This window comes from Eublepharis macularius, chromosome 2, assembly GCF_028583425.1.
Source record: "Eublepharis macularius isolate TG4126 chromosome 2, MPM_Emac_v1.0, whole genome shotgun sequence".
NCBI classification, from domain to species: domain Eukaryota; kingdom Metazoa; phylum Chordata; class Lepidosauria; order Squamata; family Eublepharidae; genus Eublepharis; species Eublepharis macularius.
In genome coordinates, this window is record NC_072791.1 from 206155444 (window position 1) to 206168911 (window position 13468).

General features: G+C 41.9%; 1 protein-coding gene across 2 annotated transcripts in view; it reads left to right on the forward strand.

The window, feature by feature from the left end:
• Positions 1 to 2937, forward strand: part of ITPRID2 (ITPR interacting domain containing 2) — a 96387-nt gene extending 93450 nt beyond the window's left edge. For both annotated transcript variants that reach the window (XM_054971720.1, XM_054971721.1), the window contains one exon: positions 1753 to 2937. The gene's annotated coding sequence lies outside the window, so the exon portion shown is untranslated. The remainder of the gene's footprint in view (positions 1 to 1752) is intronic.
• Positions 2938 to 13468: the final 10531 nt, after the last annotated feature.

Below are 13468 nucleotides of genomic sequence, written 5' to 3' on the forward strand. Positions count from 1 at the left end.
TTCTTCCCCTGCCCCCTAATCTCCAGGATTTTCCCAAGATAGAGTTAGCAACTCTAACTCATGTCCCACCCATCCCCCCAAAAAGCTAACAAATGTGATCACGCTGCTAAGCTTGTTTCTCTTTCTCAGAATCTCTTGCTTCTGGAGAATCGGTCACAAGCAAAAAAAAAAATAGTGTGAAAAGTTTTCCTCGCTCAGATCACTCACTGATAAAACCATCCTTTAGTGAAAGAGAATGAGATTCAATAGTTGTGAATCAGATTGGCCTCCATCTGATATAGAACCAACCAGGGCTTTTTTCCAGCGGGAACACAGTGGAACGGAGTTCCGGCACCTCTTGAAAATGGTCACATGGCCAGTGGCCCCACCCCCTGATCTCTAGACAGAGGGGAGTTTAGATTGCCCTCTGCGCTGCTGGAAACAGGGTTCATGATATAACCCTATTCATAAACTGTCCTTTCAGTATGAGGGAGGGTTGGACTACTAACAGTATAATATATATATAATAGGATTTCAGGGGCACTGGGGAAGGACTATGCTCCAATGACAGAGGGTCTTATTCACTAGTCTGAAACACTGGTCTGGATTCAACTCAGTCTTAAATTTTTGCAACTATTATTCCACTAAAAAGTCTACATAAGGCGTTGCATTTGTTTGAATATAACATTTAACCACACTTGATTAATTTTTTTCTTCCTAAGGAAACGTGTTGGTTCAAATATTTGTTTCTGTTGGGACATAAAATTAATATGAAGCACATTTTAATTGTTTATTAAATATAAATCAAAATTAACATGCTGAATCAGATTGTGCTCTATGTAGGGCACTTGAAAATTTTCTAATTCAATTTTTTCCTAAAAATGCATATCGGTGATCCATCCCAAAGACTGGTTTTCATTAAGTCATCCAGGCTCAGTCTCCTGACAACAGACAACTGGATGGTCAATTATCAGGCTGTATGTTCTTTATTGTCTTTCCCTAGGACTGCTGGTTGTCTTACTGTTCCAAGGCAGAATAAGAATATTTTTTTTAAAAAAATGGCATCAAATATTTAACAAATTTGGTGCCAGGAGCATAACTATGGGTTAAGAATACATACGGTTGTGAGCCAGCCATCAAAAGCCCAGTCTCTGGTCATTTGAGATTGTAGATATAATGGACTTAGTGGGCACCCCTTCCTTATTGATGCCAGGCATTCTAGGAACTACAGTTCCCAGAATGCACTAAGGAAAGAAATGAAGAAAGAAAAATGGAGGTAAATTGAGCTTGGCTTGCCCATTTGTAGCTACACCTTGCATTTGATGCCCCCTCTCCTGAGCCAGGGTGGCTGGAGTCCCAGATTGTTACAGTGTCCAGCCCAGATGACATTACTGGGAGTGGGTATACAGAACAGGGCTTCTCAAGATGATCTCAGCTGATATGGGCAGGTTCTTAAAAGAAGTAGGTAATGCTTTAGATAACCTATTCCCAGATGATCGGACTTTAGAGGTTGCAATCAGCTTGTGCCTTGAAGTCAATAAGTTGGAATTACTTCAAAGCAAACAAGATGTTTACTGTAATCTACAACCACTCCACAAACTTTTGAATCAGGTTTCAAGCTGGGAGCTTGTATAGCTGCTATTTCCATTTATAAATAATATTGAGGAGATCTGGTCATAGGTCTTATGAAGTTAAACATGCTTGGTCATCTAAACATGTTTCCATTTACTTCTTCTGAAGTTCACTTAATATCTTTTTTCCCCCCTCTTAAAGGTTGGCACGTGTTCTGAGGACACTACAGAACATCTAGATGGAATTGTCTGTCTCTGCTCTAGGGGACAAAAGAGAAGACTGTTGTGTACTATCTGTGTTTGTGTACTGCATCGAGTCCCCCTTCAGATCACCACGCCACAGTTGTGACAGTCTCCACCTTTACTACTGCCCAGGAATTATCACAAGAACTCTGGCTACCTTACAAGCCCTGAATATTTATTTGTACATTCCTACTGTTCATTTGTGCAGAGTTTTTATTTCTTTGTAGAGGTATTCTTCATAAAACTTGAAGGTTTCTGGACCTACCCAATTATAAATAGCCTAGAATTGTCCATCTATTTTATTTTTTATTAAAACCCACTGACCTCTGTGAGGTATTTAACTGTGCAATAACTGATTCACTCTGAGAGCTTGAAACAACCAATAACAATTTTCACTGCTGTTACTTAGCACCACTTCAAAAAGAGAGGGATATCCTGTTGTAAAAAATTGCTGTTATCTCTGGGGAGAAGCTACTGTTTGCAAAGAGTTTAAAGAATTACATAAAGTTACCTTAAAAAGACAAACTACTACAGATGCTTACACTGAAAGCCTTATATTTGTGCTGTAGAAACCATATGTTTTGCTTCTTTTAATCCTCTTTCCCTTAGAGATGTGCCTTATCTTTTACAAAAATGCCTTAATATATAAATGGACTGTTTCTCAGATACTTCAGGAAGAAGGCCTGTACCTTCTTTTAATAAGTCTATAAAACACTAGTTTAAAACAAAGAAATGATTGTGAATGACTTGTAGTGGGTCGATCACTTTGAGTATTACAGGGAACTTGGCTCTATTTCCCCTACACCTTTTCTGAGGTTTTACTAGAGCCCAGGAGAAAAGTGGCATTGATCACAATATGTAGGACAGGAGGTAGGCAGGGTTCAGTATATGTGTGGGTTTTGTCTACAGGATGCTAGATGGTTGAAATATTAACAACGTGGGAATGCCACTGGGATTCTTTAAAGTTTTTGTTTGTTTTTCAGCTAATAAAAATGTTTTTAAATTGTATGTATTAATGACTAGTAAACCTATAACAGCAATATTGTATGGGGAAAGTATGTCCAAAGATTTATGTGTGTTTGGAATACACCTAAGGGCTGATTTTCTTTTTAAAAGGGGGCTGTTATGCCAATAAAATATTTATTTTGCCTACAAGTCAGCTGTTACGTTGTTGGAATTCTTTGCTTTTACTAGATTCTGTTTGTAAGCAGTGCCTGAAATTGTCTGGGGGGAATAATTGTGTGAACAGTGGTGATGAATATTTATGAGAAGACCCCGGCTGACACAGGAATCGTGCAATAAGGTGTTTAAAAACCTGAGTCAATAGAATGGCCTGTGCTGTTTCAGATCACACACGGGATGTGCCATTTTTTGTATGCACCCTCACATTTGAAAGACAGTAGAACATAAGAGGTTCTTGGATTATGGTGCTAGTTTTCTGCTTCCACTTCCATATGCATGAATACACTCAAGAAGGTGGCCACCACTGGCAGCTTGAAATGGTAGAATGAGCAGTACCATCTCAAGGCTTTTACACCTCAGGGGCAAGCTACACATGACAAATGACACTTGAACGGCAAGTGGATTGAGTGGAGGGCAAGTGAACAGGGAGAAATACACTTGCTGTTCAAGTGTCATTCGTCATGTGTAGCTTGGCCCTCAGACTGCTGAAAGGGCTGGTTCTGGATCTAGCCAGTTTGGTGTAGTGGTTAAGAGTGCGGGACTCTAATCTTGAGAACTGGGTCTGATTCCTCACTCCTCCACTTGAAGCCAGCTGGGCGACCTGGGGTCAGTCACAGCTTCTAGGAGCTCTCTTAGCCCCACCCACCTCACAGGGTGTTTTGTTATGAGGATAATAATGGCATACTTTGTAAACCACTCTGAGTGGGTGTTAAGTCATCCTGAAGGGTGGTATATAAATTGAATATTATTATTATTAGCCTTATACAATCTGTGTTGAGGAAGGTTGTCCACACCGTTTGCTATGCAGTTGGTTACTGGCCAACGTGGACAGATCAGGGAATTCGCAGCCTAGAAGAAAGATGTGAAGAGGTTCAATTAAACAAATAATCTCTGTAATTCTTAGTTTATAACATCAGTACATGTTGATTTTTGTGGCAGTTTCAGAAGCTCTTGATATCCACTGGTTCCATCTTCCTCACAGAAGCATGATGTGTTTGGCGTCCATTTTATAAAGTCACTTCAGAACTTGAAAAGCTTGTCTAGATCTCATCTCCCATATTTGAGGCAGGTTACCAAAAATATCCTCATGAATACCTCATAAGCAAGATCAAGGCAATTGTCTGGAGCACAATTGCAGCCCTTGAAATGGCTTCTAGAATGGCTATTTCTTGAAAAGCACTAAGAAGTGTGTACATAAATCAGAGTCCGTTCCATTGCCTCAGCACCATTACAGAACAGGTCACACTCCTTGACTACTTTATTGGAGTGACTTTGAACATCTGGATCTTAACAGAACAGCAATTGTGAGAACATAATTTAAAGCAAGGACTAGGTTCAAGCAATTTTAGATAGAACGGCCCCAAAGAAATGAACCATTTTGTTCTTTGTTATCCTTGCTACACTTCAAGAAGCCCTATGGGAGCCCACCATGGTTACTTCGCAGTCGAACTCTCATATAAGTAGAGTAAAGGGAACTGAAGATCCAGGAAACATTTTTTTAAAAGCACATGAGCACATGGTGTTCTGCTCTGTGGGTGTTGTGCCACGACTGAATGCAAGTAGGAGATTGAACGGCCTTTTGATGCAGGACAGTTTTATTACTACTTTCTGTACTTCCATTGACTATTTATGAAACTTGCTCAAGCCAGGCAACCTGTACCTTCAAAGAACAATGTTTTTTCTGGCACTTCACAGGACTATGCATACCTAAGGAATCTTCTCAGGCAGATGCTGTTACAGTGGGGACATAAATTGGGCTTATTTTTCCACATGCAATTAATATAGTACTGAAACATGACTGAATCTTCATTGAAAACAGAAAAACAAATCTTTTGAGAGTATAAAGTGAGCTAGACAGATTCCCTCTGCCTTGCCTTCCCCCTCCAGAAGAGGCTCTGTATGCAGCTGATTTCTTCTAGAGGTACCCTGCCTGGTTCAGTGGGCTATAGGTTGACAGGCTCCTGTAATTTTGTTTGATTCTCCCCTTTGGCAACTTGGCACATAGCTCCTGCATTGTAGTGGCAGTCTCAGTTGCCCTGGGGGAACTATGCAAGGTTGGGTGTGTGTGTGTGCGCTTCCACCTGTGAGAAAAATAGCCCAAGGGTATCGCAAGATTGGGAAATGGTGTGCCCCCCCCTCTACCAGGCACTGCTTTGTTTAAAGTAAAGGTTCTATTAAGGGATTTGGAAGGTCAAGGAAGCTTGCAGGGGCGATATATCCTTTGCCACTCAGAGCAGTTTTAATTAACCCTTTGTTGCAAAAATGCCTTGGTTTGTTTTGACCCGATGCATTGCCCAATAACTACACCAGATCCAGAGAATGACAAAAAGGGGTACAGAGTTTTGAACAAGTAAAAATACTCTGAGCGGGGCGTGGGATTTTTTACATCTTGTTCTCTTTCAGACAAGCCTCTATTTTGAGGCAAAGCCCACCTCCTTCTGTTTCTCAGTTCTAGTGGAACTTTCTCTTCTCCTTTATCTAGCCAGTTCCAGCCAGTATGTGTTTACTGCTTTCTTTCTTTTAGCTCAGCTATTCCAAGCGTAGCTGCATTCTGCAGGCCAATCTACTTAAATTTCAAGCTACCAAGCAAAATGGCTGTGCTTTTGCTCACACCTTCAGCACAAAGCAGTTTTAACAAAGAGGCTAAGCAATTCACAATAAATGAACCAAAGAAACGGGACAATGTATAAACCAGGTAACAGTTGCTCACATCCCTTTCTAGGTTGCTGGGGCCTTCATACAGCAACCGCCACGCTCCTATCTTGGTTCCCTGTGAAACCCAGCCTGCTACCTCTTCCTCTTCCTTTTCTATACTTCCTTTAGCCTGTTAAGAGCTGCCTCTCAGGACTAGCAATACCTGGTTGCTTGCTGAATCTTGCTGGCTGAAGACTAATGCCTTCACCTGGATCTCTTCACCCTTTTCTAGGAAAGCTGAATCACTGGAAGTAATCCTGTAGCTACGTGTAGTTATGGAACCTAGGTGCCAATATGCTTGAAGCCAGTGTAGGATCACCTGACAACACCATTCCTAATACTCCTTGGGAGTTCTTCTGCAATGACACCACACCCCCATGGAACTGATTCAAGTTAGGATCTCCTTGCAATTGCAGTTTATAAAGGAAAAATGCAATGGTAATCTTCTCTCAGATCTTTTAGTATCTCATCCGATTTTGTCTTAATTTTATAATTGCTTAAGGAAGTCATTTTAGAAAAAGATTTTGGCCATTTAAAAATGCCAAAAGTGCTCAATTTGATGGGGCCCACAACATGGGGGTAGGGTTGCCAGGTGTCTGGTATACACAAGGACAGTCTGGTATTTTAGAAGACTGTCTGAGGGAAATGTTTTCCAAATACTGGACACCTGGACCAGCCCCTTCCCTGTTGCCCAGCTCAGCTGCTGGCAGGAGTGGCCAGCAGCCCAGACATGCCAAAATTGGGTCATCGGGATGACATCACATCTAGCAGTGGCATTGCACCAGCAGGGAGCAAGTGTGTGTTTGTTAAAATAATAATATTTGATTTATATACCACTGTTCAGGATGGCTTAACACCCACTCAGAGCGGTTTACAAAGTATGCCATTATTATCCCCACAACAATCACCCTGTGAGGTGGGGGAGGGGGCTGAGAGAGCTCCTAGAAGCTGTGACTGACCCAAGGTCACCCAGCTGGCTTCAAGTGGAGGAGTGAGGAATCAAACCCAGTTTTCCAGATTAGTGTCCCACGATCTTAACCACTACACCAAAATGGCTGTCAGCTAGTCCACCATCCCCTCTCCCCGGGGTCTGGTATGGACCCCAATGGTCTGTCAAGGTCAGCATTATCTACTGTGACTAGCAGTGCCTGTCCAGGGTCCCAGGTCTTTCACGTTATTTCTTACCTAAACTTTTCAAATGTACATGCTGGGGATTGAACCTGGGACCTTCTGCCTGCAAAGAAGATGCAATTGCTTACAGATGCAAATGAGGAGTCAATTCAACTCCTTCAAAGAGTGATATTTTTCTACACAGAACCAGCTGCTGTACAAAAAATGCTGGCCTGTTAGATACACATCAGAGCATTCTCACAAACAAACATGATCGGAGCCCGTATGGGTGTTTGGAGTTGGGTAATGCTCACGTAGTTTTGAAGAGTGCAGTCTGCGATTATGAATTTATTTTATCATGATTCTCTTCTGCAAAATAGTTCTTTGCTGGTATTGGCTTAAGTTTACTAGATTTCATCTGAATCCCTCAAAATAAATGAGTGAAAGAATGTTAGACACAAGGAGAGAAAAGGACTAGTCTAGAAACTCCACCCGGGCTGAGAAAACTCTTAACATTATTGCATTGGAGAAAATCCAGTGAGCTCACAATTCATGAATGGAAGCAAAAAACAAAAAGCAGTATGTGGCACCTTAAGGACGAACTGTTTTAGTGGGGTTTTTACTTATTTATTGCAGATCTATTGTGTTAAGCTACTATAAGACTTATGTTGCTAAACAGTCTATCATGGCTCCCCTTCTATAATGAACATCATTGTAATTGGAAACCAGGGCGCATTAATTAATCTGTACGGTGTTTTATTTTCCCACTTCATTTTATACTTCTGATTTGTTTTTGTAAAATATGCGCCCATCCGGAGAGTTCGAAGTAGTACTTTTTTTCTTGCTTTCCTTGTATATAACAGTTAAACACTGCTGTGCAATATTACAATAATCTAAATAATTTGGGAAGAGCAAGTTCTTACTGTTGTTATAGCAAATAGAGATGTTCTTTTTAGAGTGCAGCTTTACAGAAAAACAATTACAAACCACAATTATTGTTCTTTTTAATGTTAAATCTACCCATCAAAAGTGCTGATTACTGGAAATTCAATAAATTTCGAATACCTGATGATTTCCTAATTAAATGTACCTCACTAGAACCTAATCTTTGGTGAAATCGATTTGAGCTTCCTTCCCCATAAATGTGTTTAGGAACTGTGTGTTAGCAAACCATTCATCTCTTTTAATGTTGAACAGTAGCCTTTACAACCAAGCAATGTTTTCAGTTTATAATGAGGTTATGTCTCTGTTCTCTGTCATTTCCTTGTACATTAGCCTTGCCCTTTCAACACATGGTAGCAATGAGTAGCTGCCTGTAAATCAAATTGTTTGGATATTCTCCCTCTCTCAGGTAAAATATCAAGAGGAGCCAGACCACTTGTAATTTATTGTCGAAATATTGTCGAAGGCTTTCACAGCCGGAGAACGTTAGTTGTTGTAGATTTTCTGGGCTGTGTGGCTGTGGTCAGGAACTACAATGCCAAGACCACGGCCACACAGCCTGGAAAATCTACAACAACTAACACTTGCAATTTAATTTAAGTTTTCCAAGTATATTTGCATAACAGTGCAGTTTGTGAGAGATGCTAGAGCCCCTGCTCACCTGAAGCCAAGCCACCTGGCTCCAAAGCCCTTATTTCTAATCTTCTTTGGGAGCAGGCTATGATTTGGGGCTGTTCTACATGCAGAAAACAGAGATGATTGACTTCTGAGGAGATCGAAGGGGCTGTACCATTTAATGACTCTAAGATGGGGACAGTTGATGTATTGTCGAAGGCTTTCACGGCTGGAGAACGATGGTTGTTGTGGGTTTTCCGGGCTGTATTGCCGTGGTCTTGGCATTGTAGTTCCTGACGTTTCGCCAGCAGCTGTGGCTGGCATCTTCAGAGGTGTAGCACCAAAAGACAGAGATCTCTCAGTGTCACAGTGTGGAAAAGGTGTTGGCAGGTCATTTATATCTACTCTTTTGGTCTTTTGGTGCTACACCTCTGAAGATGCCAGCCACAGCTGCTGGCGAAACGTCAGGAACTACAATGCCAAGACCACGGCAATACAGCCCGGAAAACCCACAACAACCATGGGGACAGTCGTTCACTAGTTTAGCTCATGTTCTGTAAGTTGGTCATGAACTTAGAGCCAATTTTCAATGGACTGTTTATCTATCCATTGACCCATTTATGGCTGGGCGGCAGGTTTCTTCTACTATTTCTTTTTAAAAATATAATGTTCCACAATTGCTTTACAGCACAAGCTTGTTGTTCCGCTACCCAATGGAGTTCTATCCCCCACCCTTTGCTTTACCACTGTCCAACTTGGCAGGCAACTTTTAAACAGTCACAAATCATATACATCAATTGGGGCAGATTGGTCATTGAAATAGCCACCAGTGAAAGTGGCCCCCCTCAAGGGGAATGGGAGCTTCCACCCTGGAGACAGTGACACTACCTACCATGTGCAAAGCAGGTGTAAACTGCTGCAGGCCACCTAACCAGAGCCAGTGTAACCTGTTTTGTTCAAGGAGCAATATCAAATAAATAGATCTATCTAATTTAAGAACTGGGAGAGTTCATGTCTATGACAGTGTGATCCCACCTTGTGACGCTTGCATTTATAAAAGATAACAATGAACAAACTTGGCAAAAAAAAAGAAAACATGTTATTTGGAACAATACAACAATAAAGCATATATAACAACAATCATGTAACAAAACAGGCATGTTTTACTCAAGCAGACCCAAGTCTCGGTCTTTCTGACTTCTGTGTGGTCAGTCCCTTGAAATGCACCAACTTGTAGCTGTGCTCTGCGTTGGGATGCCTTCTGTTCTTCACAGGAGTCCTAAAACATTAACAGAGAGTTCATACAAAGAAGTCCTTCTGAGGAGAGAGTGCTTCTCCCTGCAGTTTCAGACCTTCCAGTCTCTCAGGGAAAATTGCGCCTTTTTTTCCTTATAAGGAACACCCCAACACTTTATCTCCCTCTTGTGGACAAGGGTTACACCGGCAGCCCCAGCCCCACAAAAGGCAAGCCTATCCCCTCAATGTTCAAAGGGTTCAAAGTTCAAATGTATTATACGGTCAAAGACCAGCATAAAAGAAATACTGCAAAATTACAGAGTTAAACTTATTAGTAAAAATAGCACAAAATTAAAATAGTTAATTGAAACAGTAATATAAAAGGGTGATATTTACATAAACCTCGATAATGAAAGCATTTGACGGATTTTATAGGCTGTTGCACAAAATTTTGTGACTGAGGCTGTAGTTGTCGGATTTCCGTCTTCTAGAAGTAGCCTAGCATATTTCAAGCTCTTTCTTCCAGGTATGCTACTGATCAAGGGAGTAATGAGCTTGATGCAAGCATCTTGATAGAAGGGACAACACAGAAGAACGTGATCTACAGTCTCAATTTCTCCTTCATTGCAGGGGCAAAGCTTTTTCTCGTAGGGAATTCTGTTATTCCCTCCTCTATCTGGTGTGTCCATTGTTTAATTCACTTTGGCAAGAGCTCAGTTCATTCAGTGCCACACCAAACACACCCAGTGATTAGTTCATGTCCGATCTACACATTCAACCATGGTAAAGTTAACTATCTTCAACACGTTCATTGGGAAATGTGCAGTATCCTTGTTTTTTATGTCCCTCAGCAATATGAAAATTCATTGCAAATTAAAAAAATAAAAACAAAAATCATATCAGTTGGACTGTGGACTATACTAGGGAGTACTGTCTCTGGATATAAATATAACCTTACTGGATAGTTTCCACATCATTTAATTGGTCACGTCGAATGACATGTTTTTTTCAACTATATTTCATCGCTATATTCCTGTATTTGAACAGTATGTTTCTTTTAAAATTTCTGCCATGCATATTGTATTGTTTATTGAATGCCTCAGCTGTTGATCACATGGACTTATGCTGTGTAATTTGCCTTGGGTCTCAGTGAGAAAGATGGACTACAAGTAACACAGATAGATAGATAGATAGATAGATAGATAGATAGATAGATAGATAGATAGATAGATAGATAGATAGATAGATAGATAGATAGATAGATAGATAGATAGATAGATAGATAGGTATGTTCAGTTTTTGAGATGCTGTTAGTTTTTGTTTATGGGAATTATGAACATTGGGGAACTTTGGAAAATGCGATCCCTTTCCTGCAATCTGAAGCAGTATAGTCAGTTCTGCCACCTCAAAACTCTGTCCCTTCAGGGCCATCTCATCCTACTTTATGTGTAAAGCAGTCCCTGCTCTCTTGGTCCAGTGTTACGATCTCTTCGTGTTCCAGGACTCAACGCTGAGGATGAAAGCAGCTTCTGAACCTCATTGCCTCATTGCCCCCTGATTGCTGGCAATCGGTCAGAGGTGGCAACCCCCCCCCCCTGAGATTGTCTGCCACTAGCAGGCAACCCGGGAAAGCATACACCGGGTCTGTTTCCAGTGGGGTGGGGTAACATCACTTCCTGAAATGATATCATCACACCTGCTGCAGGAGTGTTCCCATGCTTTGCTGAGGCCAATTTTGGTCCCAAATGGGCCAGAATTAGCCCCATGTGAAGCATGGGAGTATGCTTTTGGCTGGCATGATGACATCACTTCCCAGAAGTGATGTCATCACACGTGCCGGAGTGTGCATGCACTTTGCGTATGTGCAAAAACAATCACACAGAAGGCACAAGATAAGTGCCCAGTCCCCCCTCCCTTTGGAAAGGTAAGAGGACCTGGCAACTCTACTTGTGGCTCTGGCCAAGATATTTGAAGAACTGGCTCTTCCCATACTGTGTAGCCCACCGATTAAGCTCCTTTCAGAAAACCTGTTGCCTGTGCTCCCATCTGCAGAGGTATCGTAGGTAGTAACCAGAGGCAGGACTTTTTCGGTAGTGGCACCTTGTCTTTGGGATGCCTTCAACCTTGAGGCTTCGTTATGTGCCAAGGCAAAACATTTCTCTTTATCCAGAATTTGACTAAAGGCGTCATCTTTTTAGCTGTTTTAGATGAGTAGGCATGTTGGTCTGCAATAGAAGAGCGAGATCCAAGTTCTGTAGAACCTTGAAGATCAACAAGATTTTCAGTTTATAAGCTTTTGAGAGTCAAAGATCAAAAAGAGTCCAGTAGCACCTTTAAGACTAACCAACTTTATTGTAGCATAAGCTTTCGAGAATCACAGTTCTCTTCGTCAGATGCATGGAGGGCAAGAAGAAACTGGTCAGATATAGGGGAGGGGAGGGGAGGGGAGGGAGGAGTAGATGCAAACAGCTGCTTCTGATATGGAGATCAGTTTGCTTTTGTTAAGGAAATCAGTTACTTCTGATAATGAGATAACCATTCATAGTCCCTATTCAGTCCCAGCCTAACTGAGTCAAATTTACATATGAATTCCAATTCAGCAGCTTCCCGTTGGATTTTGTTTTTGAAAGGTTTCTGTTGAACTACAGTGACCTTTAAGTCTTTGATGGAATGTTCTGGTAGATTGAAGTGTTCTCCCACTGGTTTCTGGATGTTGCCATTTCTAATGTCAGATTTGTGTCCATTTATTCTTTTGCGTAGAGGTTGGCTGGTTTGTCCAATGTACAGAGCAGAAGGACATTGTTGGCACATGAGGGCATATATCACATAGGAGGATGAGCAGCTGTAAGAGCCAGAGACAGTGTAGTTGATGCCATTGGGTCCTGTAATTGTATTCCCTGGGTAGATATAAGGGCAGAGCTGGCATCTGGGTCTGTTGCAGGGCCTGGTACCTGTGCTGGTGACCCTGCTGGCCGATTCATGATTGTAAGTGAGAAGTCGTTTAAGGTTGGGGGGCTGTCTGTAGGCAAGGAGAGGTCTTCCACCCAGGGCTTCTGAGAGAGAGGTATCATTTTCCAGTCTCCACTGTGTGTCTGAAAAAAGGAGTTTTGACTCTCAAAAGCTTAGACCTTGGAAATCCTGTTGGTCTTTAAGGCGTTACTGAACTCAAACCTTGCTGATCTATATATCTGATTTACAGTCTGGCCCGAGACTGAAGATTCTTCTATATTTATTTATTTCTGTCATTTATAGTCCACTTTTCTTACCGAGAGTTAAGGTGGATTACATAGTTTGAGAATAGTACAGTCAATATCAGGGACATTTCAATACACAATGCCGTAGGGTAAAGAAATGCAAGTTTACAAAGACATTAGCAAAAAGACATTAGTATTAACATTAGAAAAAATCCAATACAGGGTTGAAGATATGCTGAAACAGAGATAGATTTACAATAGACCTTAGTGGTCCACCTTTGTGGTCCTTACTAGAGATGGGCATGATCCAAAATAAATTAACGATTCAGCCGATCATGGATCGGCACCGGCAACAATCCCCAATAAACGATCCACACCGATCATCTCCTGTTCCCGAGCCGTGGATCGTGGAGGCCAAAGCGGGGCACACTGCTATTCCTAGCTATGTGGAAAGGTGGGTGCTGGCGGCGGCTGCTGGGCCCGGCAGGAATGGGGAGACAGCGACAAGCTACCTCCCCTCAGGGGGCGGCGGGGGCGGGGTCTGGCCTGTGTTTGACCATCAGAGCTGCCTATCAGGGTTTGCAGGGATGAGCTGGAGTGCCCATGGCTACAGAACGCCCCCTTCCCCCTCCCTCCCCTGGCTGTCTTCTCCCAACTTGTGACTGCTTTGCTGCTCTGTGGTTGGAAGGAAGCCCTGCTGAT